Below are 12,883 nucleotides of genomic sequence, written 5' to 3'. Positions count from 1 at the left end.
CTTCTGACATGAATATGGAAATGGGTAATAACAGGAGAGAAAGAAAGATTGGAAAATCATGAATTTCAGGTTAAAACCATGTTTTTCTATCACCCCCCATACTTTAGTGAGATTAGTGAGATTCATTTCCAGATGCTTCGTTGTCCTCCAACTCCATCTCTGTACAATAAGGAAGTAGAAAAGAATAGTGAGGCTCAGCTCTTAGCTTTTTCACTGAGCCTGGCTCTGCTTTCCTCTCAGTTCTGGAAGAAGTTTGGCATAACCTTCTACTATGACTGAATGAGTTGTTCATGGCTAAAAATGGTATTTTGCCAATAAGGCCTACCTAAATAAGCACTGAAATCAATGTCAGCAGGCAGATTAAATATGCACATAGATGGGTGACACCTATGGAAAGTGAAATATTCCCTGCTGTTGTTCTTGTATCTTTCATTAGTAATGTAGTAGCTTTTATTTGTTATTAGAGCAAGATTTTAACTGCTCCATTTAAGTACAATTATTATCCACAGGGACTCCAGAGGACATATGTTAATGCAGAGCCTTCGCTAAAGTAATAAGACATGTCCAGATGTTTTCTCCCCTCAGAAACCAGGGATACAGGAAGAACACTGTCCTTTCTACTTACCGAAGTCTTGTGCTGTTTGACCACTGCTAGTGTGCGGAGGCAGTGACAAAGACAGCTCTTTACCTCCTGATTTAGAGCCCAGGCGCTGTTCTCCTCCCGGAGGCTTACGGTAAGTTTTGCACATTATTTTGCACATTAAGTCCCTCACTGCAGGGCTAAAGTGTTGTCTGAGCAGTCCATAAAAGTGAAAAGTGACAGTACACCTCAGTGGGTGTAGTCACAACAGCTCCACTAAAAGCTGAGCAGCTACAGCAGTGTGGATCTGATCAAGTTGAACTCCAGACTTTGAGTTTTTAGCCAGCACAAAAATAGTTCAATATTTGCTGAATGGATTACTCTGAGCCTTTTCCACCATTTATGGCTAGTATATTAACCCTTGCAGAATCTATCCAGAAGTTAACCCATATTTTTATGATAATAGTATTATTTACTTATAATGGTTTCCTACTCATTTTACTAACAGTGCCTGTCTTGAACTTCAACACATTTTCTTTTTGTGCCAGTTTCCTCTTTTTCTAATCTGCTTTTATTCTCAAAACATTCCCTGTGACTTGTTCTCACACTCTTCATTTGGAGGATCATTACCTGACGTTTATTTTTTCTGAACAATCTTATTGCAATTGACTTCAAAATTATCTTGACTGCAAATGACCACAACTGTTCTGACATCACCCTTGTGTTCTGTGTAATACCTTCATACTTTATGTCAAACTGCTTTTACGTCATTTCTACCAGTGACAGCTTTAAAACTTCCATCCGAGTTGATTCAGAACACTGCAGCAGTGTATTTAATGCATCCAACAAGTTTAGACTTTGTATTAACACTTCTCTGCAAAGCAGAAATTATTCTGAAATTTGAGGTGTGGCCATTACCTCTGTTTGTAAAAATTATCTCAGTTACAGTCAAGTCAGTATAACAGTGACAATTTGCTCCACATCTTCACTCAACGGAATGCTTCATGGAACACAGAAGGGCAGCATTAGCAATTGTTTTCCTCTGTCTGGAGCTGCAGAAAGACACATTTAACGAAACATCTAGGCCTCCACCAACCTGGGTTAATACAGCATTTAAGACTGCAGACTGCACTGATTTCAGCTGCATTGCTACAGGTAGGTCACAAAGGTTCCCTTTCCTCCCTGACTTTGGGAGTAACTGATGCTTGAAAACCACTGTTTCTTAAGAGGAAAAGGCATGGGATGTTTCAAGTTTGTATGTTTTTATTCACTTGTGAAAACAGCACATCACTTCGGCTAAATCCACATAATTATGCAGCTCTTGTAAGCGTTCTTAAATGCCAGTTAGTCCTAGCACAGAATTTGTTGGTATGTACACATCATTATCAAGTCCAGAATTTTTAACATGAAGTTGTTCCCACGTTGCAGCAAAAATGTAAATTAAAGCAAAGACGGTGTTATTGTTTCTCCTTCTTATTCTTGTAAGAAATCTCCCTGCTATTTAAGTGGAGCAGCTCCTGAATTGTGAGCTATGAAAAAGAAATTCACCATCAACTTACTTCTTAGAAGTGAGAGAACTCGCTGGAATAGGCCCCACGGGAAGTGGATAAACCAAGTTCTGGATGTCACGGCAACTAGAAATAATTACTAGTCAGTACAGGGAATGGAAGGATAGTGCTGTAGTGAAAGCTCAAGGCTGTACATGTACCAGTCACTAAATGCATGACAGCAAGCATGTAGTACAAAAGAGATGCCTCTCAGGTAGAGGCTGGCAACCGTGTGCAAGTTCTTTAGGCTGGTACAGCTGCAAAGTGAACAGGTAGCTTAGACTGGCCACATGATATATAGTCTAGCAGCCTGGGCGCCAGAGTTTGTTTCTTCTACCAACTTTCTGCATTAGTTTACTCCCCTCTTCATCCCCTTTCAGCTGTATCAGATTAGTAACATTTTCTGTCAAGAGTCCTGAGCTCAGTAGGGAGTGTTAGTGCAACTGCGATACAAACTACGAACAGCACAGATCCAGCCTGCGTACATTGCGTATACACCAACAGTTCAAAGAATATTTTGAATATGGGTTGTTTTAGGGTGAGCATGCCCAAGAATCTAGTCCAGATTAAAGTCCTCCACACCATTCTAGCTATGCAGGGAAATACACTGGTGGCCAGCAAAGACCTCCACATTTACTGCAAGTTATACATTACTCTCAACAGGGACAGGAACTGCCCTCCCACTTCTATGGTGCACACAGTTTTTCGATCCTCCGTACAGTGACTATAAGCTGATCAGAGATTATCCACTTCTGAAGAAATTCTGCAAAAGTGCTATGTAGTCTGGTGTTGAAGGCACAGTGCTGACAGTCAAGTGACAGCAGTTTTCCTTGTCTCAGTCTCAATTTATGCTTTGATTTTGGGTACATAATGCCATTCTCAACTCCCTTTTCTTCAGTTCATGTGGCAGAGTCGAAGAAGTGCTTTTATTCTGCAAGAAAACTGTATGGGTCCTTGACAGTACGGGAGCAAAATCAGGATCTGAACTCCCAAGTCAATGTCCTCTTAACTGGCAGTGGATGACACCAAGCCTCCGCTAAACCCCAGTTAACCAGTAGATGGCAGAACTTAGATCTTTGTTTTGGTACTGAAGCCAAACTATGAAGTTCAATGAGCATTACTACAATTGTATGAATTGAAGACTTATATAAAGAAAGGCATTTAAGTAAATCAGTGCTAAGACCAAAAGCAAATTATAACACATTTATTCAAATATGCTGACCACAGGATTTCCTTTAGAGGATGCACAGTCATCGCATCAAAGAAGACAAGCAGCAGGCCCTCGCTTATTTAAATAACCAGAACCCACTTTGGTATTTCTAACCTGTGTTCTGCACTACATTCTCTCTTTTCAGACTTGTACGACTGTTGCATGATGATAAGTCTAACAGCTTAGAACAGTTGGGTGTATATGACCGTGGTTGGTTGACCCTGGCTGAATGCCAAGTGCCCACCAAAGCCGCTCTATCACTTCCCTCCTCAGCTGGACAGGGAAGAGAAAATATACCGAAAAAGCTCGTGGGTCAAGATGAGGACAGGGAGATCACTCAGCAATTACTATCACAGGCAAAACAGACTCAACTTGGGGAAAATCAGTTTATTACCAATCAAAATTGAGTAGGGTAATGAGAAATAAAGCCAAATCTTAAAAACACCTTCCCCCCACCCCTCCCTTCTTCCCGGGCTCAACTTCACTCCCGATTTGCTCTACTTCCTCCCCCTGAGCAGCGCAGGGGGATGGGGAATGGGGGTTGCGGTCAGTTCATCACACATTGTCTCTCCCGCTCCTTCCTCCACAGGGGAGGACTCCTCACACTTTTCCCCTGCTCCAGCGTGGGGTCTCTCCCATGTGAGACAGTCCTCCATGAACTTCTCCAACATGGGTCCTTCCCACAGGCTATGGTTCTTCACAAACTGCTCCAGTGTGGGTCCCTTCCACAGGGTGCAGTCCTTCAGGAGCAGACTGCTCCAGCATGGGTCCCCCATGGGGTCACAAGTCCTGCCAGCAAACCTGCTCCAGCGTGGGCTCCTCTCTCCACAGGTCCACAGGTCCTGCCAGGAGCCTGCTCCAGCATGGGCTTCCCACGGGGTCACAGCCTCCTTTGGGCACATCCCCCTGCTCCAACATGGACCTCCACAGGCTGCAGGGGAATCTCTGCTCCAGTGCCTGCAGCACCTCCTCCCCTCCTTCTTCACCAACCCTGGTGTCTGCAGAGTCGTTCCTCTCACATATTCTCACTCCTCTCTCCAGCTGCAGTTTGTGACCCTGCTGTTTTGGTTCCCCACACCCCCCACCCCCCCCTTCTTGAATATGTTGTCCTAGAGGCGCTACCACTGTTGCTCATTGGCTCGGCCTTGGCCAGCAGCGGGTCCGTCTTGTAGCCCACTGGCATTGGCTCTATTGGACATAGGGGAAGCTTCGCAGCTTCTCACAGAAGCCACCCCTGTAGCTGCCCCGATACCAAAACCTTGCCACACTAAATGCAATACAGTGACTGACGATGAAAACTGAGCACGAACTCCTTTGTGAGCTACCAAAGAAACTTACTGTCCTGTACTCAGGACAAGCTGTAGGCCATAACCTGCAAGCTACCACCTCATCAGTTTCCAAACTTGTTCACAGATGGCTTCCTGGAGTGAAGCACTTTTACTGAGTGGTGAACGAATTTGAAAATATTAATTCATACCATGCTCTGCAGAACATAGTATATGATATACCTTTAGGTGATGCTTGTTGGGACACAGCACTCCAGAGCAAACCTCATCAGGAGATTTCGACTGCACATAGCCAGGAAAAGCAGGAAGACACATGCAGATTATGCTACTAAGGGACACTTCTTTGGGATGACTACTTTAAAGGGCAAACAGCTCTGTCCTCTAGGCTGACAGCTCTAGTTTATTGTGTCCCCCCTCATCCCAGGCCTAGCCCAGCTTGAGACCAATTGCAGCAATCCTGTGATTGCTGCAATCTCAGCGATCAGCTGAGACTTCACAGAGGATTACCACAAGGAAGAAGTCTACTAACTGCTGTACATTAAGGCTTTGTTAGCTGTAATGAGCTGAAAGCTGCCCCTTGGGAAACCCAAGCATTTCTAACTTCTTGATAGGATCAGGGTGAGTAAAATACGTTTAGAGGCGTGACAGTGAAATCAGCTAGGGATTGAATAGGCATGACAAACTCCCTGAACTTCTAGGACATTGCTTGGTGAAACCCTCAAAGAAGACTCTAGAAGGACTGTGAGGTTAGACCAAGCCTCTTGTAAATGGATTTCCCAAGTAAGACAGAAAGGACAAAGGACTGACACACAGTTCCTCATCTGCTGTAAAATAATGTAATGAAAAACCTTAAAAACCAGGAAGTCACAAGCATCGGGACGCTCATGACTGCAACATGAAAGGCACTGTTACTCCTATTTGCATCCATCTTTGGTGCAAGAACTGAAAGTCATTTCCTTCAACCATGATTCAGCACAATGCATGATTGCCCAAGAAAACTGTTGGATGTCCTTGCAATCTGATCTTAAAACCAAGAACACATTTCAGTAAACATCTTCCTCACAAACAACAGATCTAATGTAGTACTCACCTCCTAGCAGTCTTGGGAGAGAGACAAACCCACAAACTTTTAATCATCTGCTAAATATGCCACATTATTGTAAACTCAGCCCCACTGAGAAGAATGACAGCCTCAAATGCTTGTGCTGCAAGCGCCAGCATGGGATAACCTTCAGACAGCAATGCCATAAACCCTTGAATGAACAGCCCATTTTCCAATCCCTTCGTGGACTCTGTGTCTTTACATACAACCAGCAGATGCTGCAGTAGTGCTGCCTCTCTTTCTGTGGTAAGAAATCTTCCCTCCCACCCCCCAGCCTCGGGGGCCTCCCCTCCACACAGAACAGAAAATACAAACCTTGCAGATACTCACTGGGAGAAGTCAGAGCTGACAGATGGATTTCCCGTTTCTGTTGCTGACCTGCTAGTTCATTAGTCTTTGCTCTTTGCCCAAGAGATTTTAGGTCAATCAGATTTTGAAGCAATTGCTTTGGTATCTAGGTATGAAGGATTTTATTCATGATTCAAAACTCAGTGATGCACATGGCCCTTGGAAGTCTGTTCTATTAGAAACAACAACAACAACAACAACAAAATCACAATCCTTTAAAAGGAAGATACCCAGAGAGTTATTGCAGGACTTCATCTCACCAAGAGGAACATACTGAAATGCTTTTATGACTATTAACGAAATATATACAAAAATAAAAAATTCTATCCATTAATGAAACATCTGAAACTCTAAGGAAACCACTAAGAGGTTTTAGAAATACTTGGCTTCTCATGCCACCGGAGTCATCTACTATTTTGTGGCATCCTGAAGAAAACATGGGCCTTCTCCTTCCACTGCCAAACTACAGATATGACTTCATTCTGAAAAACTCAGTCTTGTAAACCTCTCTGGCCAAAGGTTTGAAAAGAATATTATGAAAGAATGTCTAGTTTCATGTCCAAGTTAACTATCTGTTAAAGCAAATCATACGTTCTAAAAACTCATTGAATTCTAAAAAGAGAATTTAGTGCATGTGAATTACTGCACAATATACTTATGCTGAACAGAAAACAGGCCAACCTGGAGATTTTAAATGATAATTCAAAAGTACTGTATTTTGTAGATGACAGGACATTTAGAGGTATCAAGTCAGGGAATAGTAGGTTTAAGTACAGAGGGGCCCCATAAGTCTTAACTGTACCAGTAAAATCAGTAGCAGGTGTGCCAAACCCAGGATTTCAGTATTTAGTTAAAAAAAAAGCTACACAACGTATCTTGTTTGCTAGACCTGTGATCCTACCACTCATTTTCCCTGGTCTGCAAGTTCCAGCTGGACAGTGTGTAGGCAGGAGGATCTGCCAGCACAGGTCGGTGTGCAGGAATCCAACCCGCCAAACAACCAGGAGAGCCATCTTGGGTATTTTCTAGGTTCCATCCTTCTTTCCAAGCGGAGCAAAGCACTTCCATGTTCACTCTTTGCACCAGCTTGCGCATCTGAGACCTGCTCCTCTGCACCAATGCCAGTAAGAAGCCCTGCGTGCTCTTAGCCTGAGCTTTCTTCAGGGAAAAACGAAAACATTACTGGTCTTCCTCCCGTTCCGACCCTCAGTGGTTAGCAAGTCTCCTAGCCACTCTCTAGGTCTCCCAAGATCTTCTCCAGACTTGTAAAATACATCTACACTTTTTCTACACAACTCCCATGTAGCTTTAACTCCCCCTTTCCTACTTACCTAACAATTTCCTAGAATTAGATGCTTTTTAATTTACGTTATTCAGGCCCAAACCATACACTGTTCTATGGTGGGCATGCTGGACACTGACAAACACCCTGTAGCACTCGGCTGTCGGGCTGATGTTAATTAGGTCCTCTAGGATGCCCTGTACTCTGACATTGTTCTTCAGTATTGGCGTCACAATATTGATCTTGACCAGTTTATAAGTAACAGGCTGTTTCTGCTGACAGCCAGGCCAGCATGCTCTCCCCCAGGCCCCAAGGGGCAACCTGAGGTCCCTCTCCTATCGCGTTGCCATGAGGAAGCAGTCCAGCGGTATCCCGACCGAGGCCCGTCCGACCATCGCTTCCAAGTCCCGGCCTCCGTGACGGGGCTCCCAGCCCGGCTCCCAAGCCTGAGCCGGCGCGCAGGCCGGGAGCGCACGGGGCACTCGAGGCGTGTGCCAAGCCCACATCGGCCCGCGGCCAATGTTACAGCGCCCGCCGCCGCCATGGCTCAGCCCGCAGCCAATGTTACAGCACCCGATGTTACAGCGCCCGCCGCTGCCATGGCTCGGCCCGCAGCCAATGTTACAGTGCCCGATGTTACAGTGCCCGATGTTACAGTGCCCGATGTTACAGCGCCCGCCGCCGCCATGGCTCGGCCCGCGGCCGATGTTACAGCGCCCGATGTTACAGCGCCCGCCGCCGCCATGGCTCGGCCCGCGGCCGATGTTACAGCGCCCGATGTTACAGCGCCCGCCGCCGCCATGGCTCGGCCCGCGGCCGATGTTACAGCGCCCGATGTTACAGCGCCCGCCGCCGCCATGGCTCGGCCCACGGCCGATGTTACAGTGCCCGATGTTACAGTGCCCAATGTTACAGCGCCCGCCGCCGCCATGGCTCGGCCCGCGGCCGATGTTACAGTGCCCGATGTTACAGTGCCCAATGTTACAGCGCCCGCCGCCGCCATGGCTCGGCCCGCGGCCGATGTTACAGCGCCCGATGTTACAGCGCCCGCCGCCGCCATGGCTCGGCCCGCGGCCGATGTTACAGTGCCCGATGTTACAGTGCCCAATGTTACAGCGCCCACCGCCGCCATGGCTCGGCCCGCGGCCGATGTTACAGCGCCCCATGTTACAGCGCCCGCCGCCGCCATGGCTCGGCCCGCAGCAGAGGCCTCGCCCGATCGGGCTTCGGCCGCGGTGCCGCCACCCTGCCCACGCCCTGACCGCGGGGGCCAGCCCTCCACACCGAACACGGCTCCCTCGCCTCGCCCCCCGCGGGGAGAGGCACCGCCCCCGAAAAGCAGCGGCTCCCTGAGGGGCGCGCCTGGGCCGGGGCTGCGGGCAGGAAGGGGAAGCCAGCCCCGCTCCGCACCCCCGCTGCCTCCCCGCCCGCCCTCGCTTCCCGCCTCCCCGCTCGGACAGCCGGCCGCCATGCCGCCGGCCCTGAGGGCGGCGGGGCGGAGCCAGCCCGCCCGCCCGCCCCCTTCCCTCCCTGCGCCCGGCGGCCCCTGACGGCCAGCGGCGGCGGTCTGTTCCTGCTCGCTCCCCGGTGAGTGCGGGCCCCGCCGGGGCCGCTTACCCCCTTGCACGGCGGCGGCTCGGGCGCCTTGAAGCCGCTTCCCCTGCCGCGGCGCCGGGGGAAGCTGCGGGGTTGAGGGGCGCCTCTCGGGGGAGAGCTGAGGCGGCCGCGGGCCCGGGCGGAGGGCGGGGATCGGCGGCCGGGCAGGCCGGGCCGGGCCGGCGCGGCGGCGGGCCGGGGGATCCCGCCGCTTCTCGGTGGCGGCGGGGCCGGGCGGCCCCGGCTCCCGGGGCGGGGGCTGGAAGGGCGCGTTGGAGCGGCTCGGTGCTGCGGGGGGAAGGCGGCTGTGGCCGAGCAGCCCCGCGGGCGGCGGCGTGACACCGTCTGCGAGCAGCGGCGGGCCGTGCGGCCCCCCCGCCGCGCTGCGGGGGCAGGGAGCCGAGCGGCTGGCCAGGCCCCGGCCGGCGGAGCCCTGGCCGCCGAGCCCCGGCTGGGGCCTGCTCACACCAGCTGCAGGAGTCCGCTTTTGCAGAGCTGAGAAGGAAGAACAGATGTAGCTAGAGGAGAAGAGCGGGAGTGGAAGAGAAGTTGTGCTGCCTATCCTCATCTAAGGAAAGCTTTTTTCATTAATTTTCCTACTGGAACCGCTCCAGCTTTGTCTGTTGGTATTTCAGGAGTATCTTAATAGTAGAGGATAGTACATAGTGTGGATAGCACACGCACAGCAACCCTGCAGTGTTGCAAAAAAAAAAAAAAAACAACCTGCAACATAAGTAGGTAAGACAGAGAAGGGATGGAAGAAAAGCATTAGAAGTTGAAGCCTATATTAAGGTACAGCGACAGGTTTTAATAGTTTTGGGTGACAAAATAATCTGGTTTGCATTCATGGCACAGACAGCAGGTGCACATGTTCGGTAACAGTAAGAGTCATGGAGGTTGTAGCACAGATGCACATACTTGCCTTGTAGTCTAACCTGGCTGAGGACTGTCGCTGTGGAGATGCCCAGTTTCAGAATCTGGATTTAGGTGTATGTTTGGATTAGTCCCTGTGTATCTGTTCAGTGTATTGCCATGTTTCATAACACCACCACAGTTCCCTCTTAATTTTTTAACTGGAGGTTGTACTTGATATTTGGTTTCTACCTCTAAAGTTAGTGTAGGGGTGTATGGGGGGGGGGGGGAGGACAGAGAGGTCTGGACTTCAGTATTCTTTAGTATCAGCAGGAAACTTGGTCTAAAACAGAGGATTCTCTCTCCAAACAATTGGAATTGAATTAATATCTCTGAGCACTTGGTGCTGTTGCTATTGTTCAGACTGGCTCATTATCAATCCACAATACCGAAGTAAAGGAAGACCACCCTAGAGAAATATTAACACTGGAATGTTTATTTAGTATTGCTTTGCTTGAAAGCAATTGTGCTCCATCAGAATGTCCTAATAAACTTCTGGGGATTGTTACTTCAAAGAAAGTAAGAGGAATTTAATGTGCGTAGAGTAGGAAGTGCAGTTGACTCTCGTGCCCTCCAGGATCTGTGGTGTGTGTGAGGAGTTATTCAGAAAATTGTCAATACTTCACTCATCCTGGACTTTGTAAGACAGAGGAAGTTCCTGGAGAGGTTTTCAGTGTATGAAGAAGTCTGATCCCTTAGTGGTGCTTTGCAGAGTATATCATGCAGACTATTGCTGAACTGAAGACTGTAGGGCTTTCAAACTGCATTTTTTGTCATATCATATTTGTAATTTGGCACCTTTCTTTCTCTCTGGTTCCCTTTAGCCAGAGGATAAGACATTCCCGCTTTGATATTATTCAATGAAGTTTTTACAGTAATGGTGGAAGAGCTGAAACAATAATTGCAGGAAACCACAGAAGAAATACTATTAATATTTAAATAGTAAGAATAGCAGCAAATCTCTTTTGCTGGTGTTTTCCAACATAGACTGTCACTGTAGGATCTCACCACATAATAGCTGGGAATTTTCTCCCTCCCTGGAGTAACGATCTACTTAAGATCACAGGAAGGGTATGATTTGAAGAGTGGTCCCTTTCCTTCTTTTGAAACAGAGAGAAGGTAGAGAGGAGTCTTAATTTCTAGTCTGCTCTGTTTGTGTGAATAGGAGGTAAGAATTTGTCAGGGTTCTTGCCTGCAGTGCTGCCTTAGGGAGTGGTTAGTTCAGAAGACTTCCTCTAGGTATTTGGCACATCTTTGCAGGAATTGGGAGATCCCACAATTCTAGGGTCAGGACTCCAGAAGCTTGTGAAAGAAGGTGTTTTGTTTAGTTTTGGTTGGGTTTTTTTGTTGGTTCCCACCCTCCCCCGGCCTTTTTGTGGAAAGCTGTTCTGAAAAAGTTGAATTAAAAATGTTTTGTGGAAACTTAATTTGCCTCTCCAGGGAACTTAGCTAGTAAACTCTGGTAACAGCTAGTTAGAAGTGATGAAATCTTATCAGAAACATGCTTGTTCTGCTTACAGACTGAAGCCATGGGTGTTTGAAAGCTGGATTCGTTTAGATGAACTATTGAATAGCTGCTGAGATTGTAGGCAGCAATTTTTGTTGCGGAAAAAGAATATCTTTCATTACTTCCCGAGCACAAATTCAGGATTTGTCTTGAAATGGCATGAAAGGTTAGGACTTCTTCCCCACGATACCAGATTTATTTCACAACAGCAGTAATCCTCTCATCAGTTCTTCATCCTGGAAGGACTCTTTCCACCTACATACCTGTGATAGCTCTGAAACAGTTCAGATGGCAGTTTGCACAAAAGGGGTTTTAGGGATGCAGAGACTGCAGTTTACAGAGTTGGTACAATGGTAATGGTATGAGTAGAGGGCTGATTCACAATACTACCATTTTGTTTCCCCTTACCATGCACCTCTACAGCATTCCTTCCCTCTTTCATGTGAGCCTTTTGAAACAAACAGACCAATACTAAGATGTCTTTTAATCCTGCCTGCTGAAATTGAAACCAAATTTCAGACCAAACCTTTGTACACACTTACAGCGCTCTCTGTATTCCAGAATTCTTGCGGTGCTTCTGTGTTAACTTATCAGTGGGAACATGTTTCTGTGTGTTATACTGGGTTTTAGATTTTTTTTTTTTTTAAACTAACACTGAAAGCTGGTTCTTTGTTAAAAGTGGTCCATGCTGCATATTTGTTAATGAACCGTCTAAGACTGCTACCATAGGCAAAATGAGCAGCAGGTTTGTACAGAGGTAGGAAGTAGGTTAAAGTTCAGAGTCTTTCAGGGGGAAAACAAGGAAAAAAAAAAAATCAAGGCTTCATTTTTCAGTGTTCTGTAGGCTCCAAATAAGCTTCCCTGTATTCTCAGGAATAATACTGCTCATTTTCCTGCAGCAAAAAGAAAATTAGTCACTATGTTTTAATTAGGACACTCAGTGGTGAGTCTGCTGACACAGCATTCCCTTAACACTTATGCCTGCTTTATTAGGATCTGGATTTTGTTAACTGTAAGGCTAGATTGCGTTCCAGAGGCTGTCTGAGGATACTAGATACGTGTGCTTGCCTGGGTCACCAAAAGCTGGTGAGATGTATGCAAGAGAAGTGTTTTGATTGTCCCTTAAGCAGTAAGTGAACTAACTGTGCTGAAGTGAGGGAGGAGGTACCATTTGGCTTTCAGGAGGGATGACTTGAGGGAGTGTAATATCCACATCTTGGAACTGGGCACACATCTAAACTTGCAGTTTACTTGGAAGTGGAGTTACTTTAAGACCTAGAGGTTTGATTTCATAAACTTGAGCTCTGAACTAGATCTTCAGTTCCTATGTGTGCAATACAGCACTGCAACAGAGTGAAATTGTCAGAATGGTTATGACAGCCCATGAAATATACAGATTATAGGAATATGCACTTAGTAACCTGTCTAGTGCACTGGAAGTGTAGCATATTATGGTTCTAAATAAATAAATATTTTAGCATTGCAGTCAAAGTTTTAGGCATCAGGAGAAAGC

General features: G+C 47.2%; 1 protein-coding gene across 1 annotated transcript in view; it reads left to right on the top strand.

Annotated features, from left to right (window-relative positions):
* The first annotated feature begins 8,901 nt into the window (after nt 1-8,901).
* ACO1 (aconitase 1) overlaps nt 8,902-12,883 on the top strand; it is a 37,891-nt gene continuing 33,909 nt past the window's right edge. Inside the window, exon 1 of the mRNA XM_075727168.1 lies at nt 8,902-8,942. The gene's annotated coding sequence lies outside the window, so the exon portion shown is untranslated. The remainder of the gene's footprint in view (nt 8,943-12,883) is intronic.

The sequence above is a fragment of the Pelecanus crispus genome, chromosome Z, assembly GCF_030463565.1.
Source record: "Pelecanus crispus isolate bPelCri1 chromosome Z, bPelCri1.pri, whole genome shotgun sequence".
NCBI classification, from domain to species: domain Eukaryota; kingdom Metazoa; phylum Chordata; class Aves; order Pelecaniformes; family Pelecanidae; genus Pelecanus; species Pelecanus crispus.
Note: the sequence above shows the minus strand (reverse complement) of the source record. Positions and strands in the feature narration are given on the sequence as shown.